Genomic DNA, 9,095 nt, shown 5'->3' with positions numbered 1-9,095 from the left:
TACAAGTCTATGGGGGAGGGGGGAAAGAGGTGGGAGAAGGGAGGAAGAGGGAGGGCATGAGGGGGAGGGTGTCAGATTTTAGCCTAGGCTGGCAGGGAGCTCAAGTTAATCCTCTCTGAATGACAGGCTGAGCCTCATCCCACCCCACCCCCACATGCTCTTCCCCATCCCACCCTTACCGCTACCCCAGCTGGTACTGGCATCTTTACTGAGGCCCTGGCAACTCCCAGCTTCCCCTCCCTGCCCCCAGCGTCCCGGTCCTCTTGTGCTGTCCCCGACCAGAACCAGAGCGGCACTGTCCCCTGGTGGTGAAATGTGGAAACACACCCACAGAGCTGGTGAAGACTGCTGCCCTTGAGTGTGGGGTGCTGGAGCAGAGGGGGTGGAAAGAGCAAGGAGAGGGACCTTCCAGATGAGGTCGGGGCCTGAGCTCTTTCCTGCCCTCAAAGCAGCCATAGCAGAGTCTCCACAGCTGTGTGTTTTCCAGCCCACTGTGGACATGTGTGAAATTGCATTCCGTTTTCTCTTTGGCTTCCAGGATGCTCAGAACCAATGATCAGCCTACTCCCAGCAACTGTTCGGAGCAGAGTGACTGGTGTCTAGAATATTTCAATCTCTGTGCATACCTTTTCAAGTCTCCTTCTTCTTATTTTGTTTTATTTTATTCTGTAGCCAAGGCTGGACTCAAGCTGATTCTCCTGCCTTAGCCACCAAAGTGCTGGGGTTGCAGACATGTGCCACTAGCTCTTGGCTTCCTACCTTCCTTTGTGTAATATATTATTCGTAAATATTTCATTACAGGCGTGTATAATGTTGGTGAGGGCGTTAGGTTATGTGTGTGCCTGTGGGGCATGACCACGGGGTCCTGCTCAGGGGAACCTCCTTTGAGACAAGACCTCTCCCTGGTCTAGGGTTTAGACAGATGAGGCTGGGTGGCCAGAGAGCCCCCAGGGATCCGTTTGTCTCTCTTTGCCCAGGGCTGGGATTACAGGCCAGTGTCTGAGCTCCAGTCCTCCTAGTGTGGGTGCTGGGAGATCAGACACAGTCTTTGTGGTTGTGCAGCAAGCACCTAAGCACCTGAATCATCTCCTCCGTTCTTATTTTATATTCCGTTGTCTGTTTATACTCAGACTGACCCCCTCATGCTGTGTGCGGTGTGCGCATGTGTGTGGTGCTGAGGGGGGGGTCTGTGTGTGTTAGACTAGAACTGTCCCACTGGTCCATGCCCAGGCCTCTGACATCTTTCTTAACTCTCCTCTTTGTTGCGGAGGCGGGGACACCCTGCACGCCGCCCACACCCTGCAAGTCCGACTTTCCTCTCCTGTGCCTGGTCACTCTTCTGCCCACCCAGCCCCCTCCTAGGCTCTCTGAAAGTGTAAGCCAGGGAACAAAGGTCACTAGAAGCATCTGTGCGTGCCCGGCTCCACTGCTTCACAGGCTCAGCAGATGCCCGGCTAGAGCCTCAGCCCAGCCCAGCCCCCTCCGACCGGCTACAGAGCCCTGCCTCCCTCCCCCAAGCACATGGGGTGGGGGAAGAGCCTGGCTGGTCCACAGAGAAGCAGAGGCATCTCATAAATACAGAATGTGCTGGTGTGCAGGGCAGCTACATTAGGGTATCGGGAAGGTCGGTGCAGCTGGGCTGAGATGGTCTCCCGGGACTGCTGGGCAGGATGCTGTGCTGGGGTGGTGGTGAACTTGGAGAAAGAGCATCAGGGTGGCATCTTGGTTCCGATTTGTTTGTTCAGCCTTAGTTTCCCTGTCTGTGAAGTAGGTCTGGTGCCAATCCCTGGCACCATACCAGCTGGCCTTGCCTACAGCAACAACAGTGCCAATACTGAATGGAGCAAGCAGGCCCCTCCCTGGGTCATTCACTTTAGCGTCTCCCGAGGAATCATAGTGTTTGCACTATGAAGACTGTGGCTCTGCCTGTGTGCAAGCAGAGGACAGGCACATGTGGCCCAAGTGAGGAGGAAGGCACTATCACCAACTCAGACAAGTCAGGTGAGCTCCGAGAGGGTCTCACTCCTGTTACCCTTGAAGGGAGGTTCTTGAGCACTAGGCTGCCTCCCACAGGAGAGGCCTGTCTTTGGGAGACAGCTGCCAGAGACCTGGACTGCTCTGCCCCAGGCTGCATGGGAGCAGACCGGAGCCTACACTCTGCTCCTTTAGATTGGCTCGGGCATCTGTAGAAGCTGTGCAAAATGGCTTCCAGAACACAGCCTGTTCAGGAGGCTCTGTCCACATGCAGACATGGAGGGTATCCGCCTGAGCAGCCCCTTTGCCAGGCTGTGAAGTGAGGAATTTCACAGGCTAGCATGTGTATGCCAGCATGTGTAGGCACGTATGTGTGCACATATGTGGTGTGTGATATATATGTGTGTGTAACTCACTGTGTGTGCATGTGTACAAATGTGTCCATGTATGTGTGAATTCGTGCAGGCATGTATATGCATGGACTTATAAGCAAATGGGCTTAAAATTCAATATTAAAATGAGTCCCAAAGGAGAGGCTCCATCTAGCCAGGGGTCATGAAACTGTGAGGACTGACTTTATCTAGAAATGAGCTGTACCCCCAGAGAAGAAGGGGCTGGGCAGAGTATGTCCAGCTGGCAATACTGGAGTTAGGTAGGAGATTTTGGAAGGAAGCAGGCAGCCAAAGCCAGGGCAGGGCTTTGAAGGCCAGCATAAAGCTTGCTGCTCATCCTGAGGTCCTAGCTGTGGGCGGAGGAGCAGTGGATGAGGTCAGCCTCTGGAACTGGCAAAGGGGACAAGCTGACAGCACCTGGCTGGGGTAGGGGGAGCAGGCAACATGCTTGGTGATTCATTGCGGGTGGGGTGGGGTGGGGTGGGGGTGGGAGAGGATCCTGTGATGGGTCTGGGTGGGAGGAGAGAAAGTGTGCCCTGAGTGTGCTATCTGTGACGACATCTCCCCTCCCCTAACTGAAGTTCCTTCTGGCCCCTCAGCATCTGCCACATCGGAAAAGCTGAAAGACTTTGTCCCTGTTTCTGGGAGGCGAGGGAGCAGCTGGAGGCCTGGCCTGTGCCTTTCTCTCTGCAGCAGCTTTTCGATTGGCTGGGCGGCACCTGCTGGGCGGCTGGGAGCCCAGGAGCAGGTGCAGGGCCTCTGCAGGACTGTTTGCAGATGGATAATGAGGCGGGTTGGAGGAGGCGAGCGTGCCCTGCTCTTCTCTGTGGTCCAGACACAAAGGGCCAGACAAAGAGGCTGAGGGAGCAAGGTTGGAGAGGAGGACAGAGCAGGGGCACAGAGACAAGGTGACAGAGGGATGGCGGCATGCATGCAGCTACAGGCTCACAGAAGCTAGGGGACAGAGCCTGGGGGCAGGAGGATGCATAGGACTCCACGAAGAGGAGTAAAATCCTCCATCAAATCCTGCTGATGGAATGAGGTCTGATGAGTGACCATGAGCATGGTGCATAGAAGACGCAGACACACACACACAGAAATAGAGAGAGAGAAGCCAACCCAAAGGTGTACCCATTTGATTCGTGCTGAGGAACAGCAGCAGGAAACTGATAAATGCTTTTGTTTGGAAGAGAGCAAACAACTGTGTGTGCACAGTTGTGCTGCGGTTCCAAACACAGAGCGGTCGTAACTCAGTCCAGGCTCCTTGGGCACTGGGTACCGTGTACATGTTACATGTTCAGAGCCAAGGCTGCAGGGAAGCCATGAGGTGCAACACGGGAGAGTGCTGCCAGAAGCACCTTGGAGTCTCTCATGTTCTTTTTCCTGAGTGTGAGGATATGTAAAATAGGCGTGTAATATGTAAAGCTCGAGCATTCTTCCTCATGTTCGTTTGCACTTCAGAAATCTCTTGCTGATGCCAGTTTCTTTTGTGGCCTCCTGTTCAGTTACATAATCCAGTGTAAGGCTGTGACTCTCAGTTTAAGCAGCAGGGATCAGGGCTGGGATCTACACAAACCACACACACACACACACACACACACACACACACACACACACGACACACAGACACACAGACATACATGGTCTCAGGCATTTTTCGATGGCAGTAGAAAATGGATCAATAGCACTAGGATTTGGCTCTTTCTAGAGTGACATCACTTTGAGCTTGTTTTTGCTCAAAAGTCCTGAAAAGCAAACAAGTAAACATTGCTGTGAGACCTTCAAGTGTCAGTGTGTGGCATCGTGTCTGAGCTTGTTCGGACCTGGTGGTGTCACTCCCCCCCCCCCCCCATGCAATTGCTTTCGTAGTAGCGATGACCACAGTGACTTCCATTTGTGAGACAACTCGTGTCTCTCCTGGCCTGTGGTTCCCTGCAGAGGTTTGTCTGATGTGTCCCTCATGTGCCACTCGGGCAAGTACTGGGTGGGACATCTCTAGGCAGGGGTTCCTGGTGTTGTTGGCTCAGGATGGACTCGAAGTGGGGGGGACAGCGATGAGGACAATCCTGTGTCTCCTGTGGGGGATGTCCTCTGTCACGCCTCTCTGTAGAACCCTGTGGCTCCCTGCTGATGGCTTGCTCTGGTGAGAAAGTCATGTTCAGGCTGTGCCTGGAGCCAGTTAAGAGTCTTAGGCGTAAGCGAGCGTCCTTCGGCTCGTCCAAAGGGCAGCGGGTAGGTACCAGTTCCCTCGACATCACTGGTCAGGTCAGGTGTGCCCCACAGCCTCTGGAGGAACTCAGGGGAACAGAGGTCTAGCTGGCTGGAAGACTTGCTCCCAAGCGAGGACTGCACTGCCTTGATGTGAAGCCTTAGGCCAGAGCTGCGTCCAGATGCGAGTTTGCAGATAGGTCTCTAAAGGAGTGACAGAGGGTTCACTGAGGTCACGAGGGTCGGGGCCTCCAATCGAGGGTCACTGGGGTGTGCGTATGCCACGTCGGGATCTGGTGAGCAGCTGCAGTCTCAGAACAAGGGTGAGACACCCGGGGAAGCAGCCTAGAGGGGCAGCACCCAGGATTTCTGAAGGTGCTGCCCCGGCTGTGGCTCAGGAGGCAGCCCTAGCGGGGAACACAGCCGTAGGAGCATTGAGGCATTGCTTCTGGTTTCCTCTCTGCCCTCTCTCACCAGCCAGGGTGAGTCCCACCTGGAGGTCTGCACCTGGGGTAATGGGCACCAACCCCTACCCTGCCCATGGGGTCACACATCTAGGCGGTGGAAACCACCTGCTGCTGTGGTAACCGCCCTGAGCTGGTGAAGTTCCTTCTGAGTGGTGGCACAGGTTAACTTCAGAGCGGTGTCTGCACCCCAGAAAGCCTGCAGCACAGCAATGCATTCACGCACAGCTGCGGGTGGCTCACTGCTTCCCAGGGGACTGTAGGCATGGATGCAGACACTCGCAGAGGGCCCACGTTCCCCTCACAGCCCTGCCACCCACTTCGTTGGGTGCCAGGTAAGCCATTTGCCCTCTAGGGGTCTTCTAGACTTTATGTGTCTAGCAGAGATGGCACCAGTAGTTTCTTGGAATGTTGCAGGAGGGAACGAGGGTAGAGCACCCAGAACAGTGCCCGACAAGGATGTGGACATGAACTCGAACTCACTGTACCTGGAGGGGATGCTGGGACCCAGAACTTAGCAGCAGGGACTCAGTTCCTCTGGATGTCTCTTTAGAGATAAAGAAAGGAAGGGCTCTTCTGTTTCCTCTTTCCAACATGCATTGTCAGGGTCAGAGTTGTCCAGAATCACCGGTTGCTCCCTCAGAGCCACAGTACCTGGTGTGAAGCAGGGGCAGGCTGGGGACCAGGACGATTAGGGTGCCCATTTTATTCTCAAGTGCATCTCTGGAAGTCTGATGGTGCCTCCTCCTGTTGCCCTGACAACCAGCACTCAGCAGGAGTTGGCTGGGGTCACTTTCAAGAAAGGCAGACAGTGTTTTGGGGGAGTCTGCTCATGGTGCATCAGGGCTCAAGGTAGCTGCATCTATAAACATCACCCACAAGTCCTTGGTCAGCAAGGGTAATGCTGGTCGTGTTCATTCATCATCTCTGCTCAGGCAGTGAGCCCAGCCAGGGTCAGAGTTACACAAGTGGGGAGATGGGAGGGAGTCCATCTCTCACCGGCAGGCTGTCTGGGAATCCCCCAGAGGTTGTGAGGGCATGTGAGGGCATGTGAGGGCATGTGAGGGCATGTGAGGGCATGTGAGGGCATGCCGGGTAGAGGGAGGAGAGTGGAGGATGCTACACTCTGTTTTTTTTCAGCAGATGGACAGGAGGAGGTCGAAGGTCCGCAGGAGGTGTAGATGAAGAATGACGCCATGATGGAGATGGAGGGCATCCAAGCAATGGCAGGCTGACGTGGGGGGTCTGCTGCCTCCTTGCATCATTCAATTTGCATCACACCTAGGGTCTCTTAGTGCTAAGCACAGTCTGTTTCACACAGAGCCCACAGCGTCTCCTAATGGTGTGTGCACTGTTGCTTCCCCCCCCCCCCCCCCCGCCCACCGCTTGCCTTGGTGAGACGTCTCTGGACACGAAGACACTGGCAAGCAGGACCACAGATGCTGCTGATTCCGGAAAGAACCAAGACGGGGGCGGAAGGAAGTAAGGCAGGGGTAGGCAGAAACTGGGACTGGTGGAGGAGTCAAGAACACGGAGTGAGAGAGACGGCTGAGGGCCAGCTCCTCTGATGCAGAGCCACCTGGGAGACACACCTCTGGGCTCGCCCGTGTGGGTGTTTCCAGAGAGGTTTAAGTGAGCTGATGAGCAGCCTTCCTCCTTCCTTGCCTCCTGACTACAGATGCAGTGTGACCTCACATCCAGCAGCCATGCTGGACTGCACCTTCCAACGGCCAGAATGAACTCCTCCTCCCTCAAGTTGGTCTTTTATTACATCAGCGAGATAAGCAGCTGATACCAGTGGCTTGGGGATCTCAGAGAAGAAAAAGGCCACCTGTGTGTACCCTCCCTGCTCACTTCCTAGCTCTGTGACCCTTTGGCTTGTATCCTGGGCACGTCAGGGGGGGGGGGGGAGCCAAGGTCAGGTGCTGTGGTCCAGGAATCACGAGCAAGCACGCTTGCCTTTCTAACTGGCCCGTGCGGGTGCTGCCTCCCTGATGGGGAGGTATCCGAGGCCATGGTGGTGTCACCGGCTACCTGTTGGCCTCCAGCTGGGTACACTGGATGTGTGGCATGGGCCCGCTAAAGGGCAGGCTGGGGGCTCCCAGCGAGAGGTGTGCACCAAGATGACAGAATCTAGAAGCATGAGTTCAGATCTCACATGGGTCCCTCGCAGAGGCCCTGTGCAGCGTTGTCACCTCCTATGTGAGCAGGGAAGTTAGAGAGATACCAAGGTGTGAAAATGAAAGGCAAGGGCACGCCAGGAAGACAGCTCAGCTGGTCACCGGCTGCCAAGCCCCGGCTGAATTCTGCCCCCCTGGAATGGTGGGAGGAGAGAACCCACCCTGTTGTCCTCTGAGCCCCACAGGCCCCCCCAACCTACTAAATAAATGTCTTTAAAAAGGACAAAAGGTGAGCTAGCTTAATTAGGAGGATGGCTTGGAACCCCCACCCCGAGAGCCATCTTGTGTTGGGTGGCCCTCCCCCTGACTACCAGAAGGCAACAGAAACCCAGTTTGGGGAGACAGCCCAGAAGGTCACCTCTGGTCAAGGGCATGGTCAGAGCTGGCATTTAAGCCAAGGACCAGTGCCAGTTCTAGAAGCAGGCACAGCGTTGGCTCCTCAATTGGAAGAGTCATTAGAGTTGCCTGGTGGTCCTATTTCATAAGTTTTGGTTGTGTGGCACTATAGCGGGGCAGGAGGTGATAGTTACATGAGGGTCTCAAGGGTGTGAATGGTGCAGGCTTGGAGCATAAGAGGACCACAGCTCTTGGCAACTCTTTAGCAACCCCGTGGAGATCATAATGGTGCCAAGGAGTGCAGGCAAAGCAGATGCCAAAACTATAGACCAAGTGTGCCACAGACTTGGGTTCGAATCTTCCTAGCAGAGTTGCCCGGGAGCCACGCCCTGGCTCTGCCCCCTAAGAATCGGTTCTGGGGCTGGGCGGTTGGGGGAGGGGGGTCCTCTTCTGGATCTGCCTGGGCTTCTTGCTTAGTCCGCGACCTGGCCTCCGACTGTCGCGCGCCTCTCCACTGGCCAGCGTTGCTATGGTAGCGCTGCAGGCGAGGATGCTGAGGCTGAGCCTCGCAGTAGCCCCTTTGTGAGACGCGGGGGGAGATGCGCACCCCATGTCTCGCTGCCCCGACCCCCTAGAACGCAAGATGGGTGCTTGTCAGGGCGTCCCCACCCCCACCCCCACCCCCGAGGCCGGGTGCGGCACCTCCGCCCGCCAGCCGCTCCTGCATTAAAATTTCATGGGCGCTGCAGTAAAGGCGAAGCCGACGCCGGCTGCGCTGGGGGGCCGTAGGGAGGGAGGCTGCGGACCAGTGCGGGGAGGAGTTTGCGAGGGGAGGCGCTTGCAGGGGCTCCCCCAGTTCTGCTGAGAGCCGGGCACAAAGAGCCCTCTACACTCCAGCTGCAGGAGCGAGGAGCCGAGGTAAGCCAGGGTCGCCGTCCCCACGCCCCGCCTGGCGTACCTGATCCCCGGGAGGGCGAGGTGGGTCCCACAGTCCCAGGGCAGTGGTGGCCCGAGCTGGGTGGGTGACAGGATCCCCAACCCTTAATGGCCAGATGGATGAACCATGGGAATGGGGACACAGAGGGTACTTAGGGTCTCGTAGTCACGGTCTGAGGGGGGAACAAAGACCCTTCCCTTCCCGCACACCCATGGGTGTGGAGGACCCCAGGACACGCCAACCCACAAGGTTAGCAGGTAACCGTTCAGGCCCGAGGCTGCCTTCAGGCGGTCTCAGCCGGGAGGGTGGGGTACCGGCTGGTGTCCCTGGCTCCCCTCCCCCCTCGCCCAGCCCTTACCCTACCTCCACTTACGGGACTCATCCCAGACCCGGGGCGCCCAGCGCAGCCTCAGACCGAAATGCATCTCCGTACTCCCATTGCGACATCGCACTGCATGGTGATGGCACATCCCCTGGGAGCCTCCGCTTTGGCACAGCAGGGTGTTAAGGTGCGAGGTGGTAAGAACCCATTTTCGAGACGAGGAAAAGGAGATCCAGACAGGGCTAGCGACCCGTTGTCCAAGGTCACCCAGCCGGTGATTTT

The 9,095-nt window shown here is 56.5% G+C and overlaps 1 long non-coding RNA gene across 2 annotated transcripts in view; it reads left to right on the top strand.

The window, feature by feature from the left end:
- Positions 1-8,259: 8,259 nt before the first annotated feature.
- LOC129675807 (uncharacterized) overlaps positions 8,260-9,095 on the top strand; it is a 14,445-nt gene continuing 13,609 nt past the window's right edge. The window contains exon 1 of one of the 2 annotated variants that reach the window (XR_008719991.1): positions 8,260-8,472. This is a non-coding gene — a long non-coding RNA (uncharacterized LOC129675807). The remainder of the gene's footprint in view (positions 8,473-9,095) is intronic. The other variant, XR_008719990.1, reaches the window with a different exon arrangement.

Source organism: Psammomys obesus, unplaced genomic scaffold (assembly GCF_907164565.1).
Source record: "Psammomys obesus unplaced genomic scaffold, mPsaObe1.curated_primary_1811, whole genome shotgun sequence".
In the NCBI taxonomy this organism is placed as follows: domain Eukaryota; kingdom Metazoa; phylum Chordata; class Mammalia; order Rodentia; family Muridae; genus Psammomys; species Psammomys obesus.
This window is presented reverse-complemented; position numbering and strand designations above follow the sequence as displayed.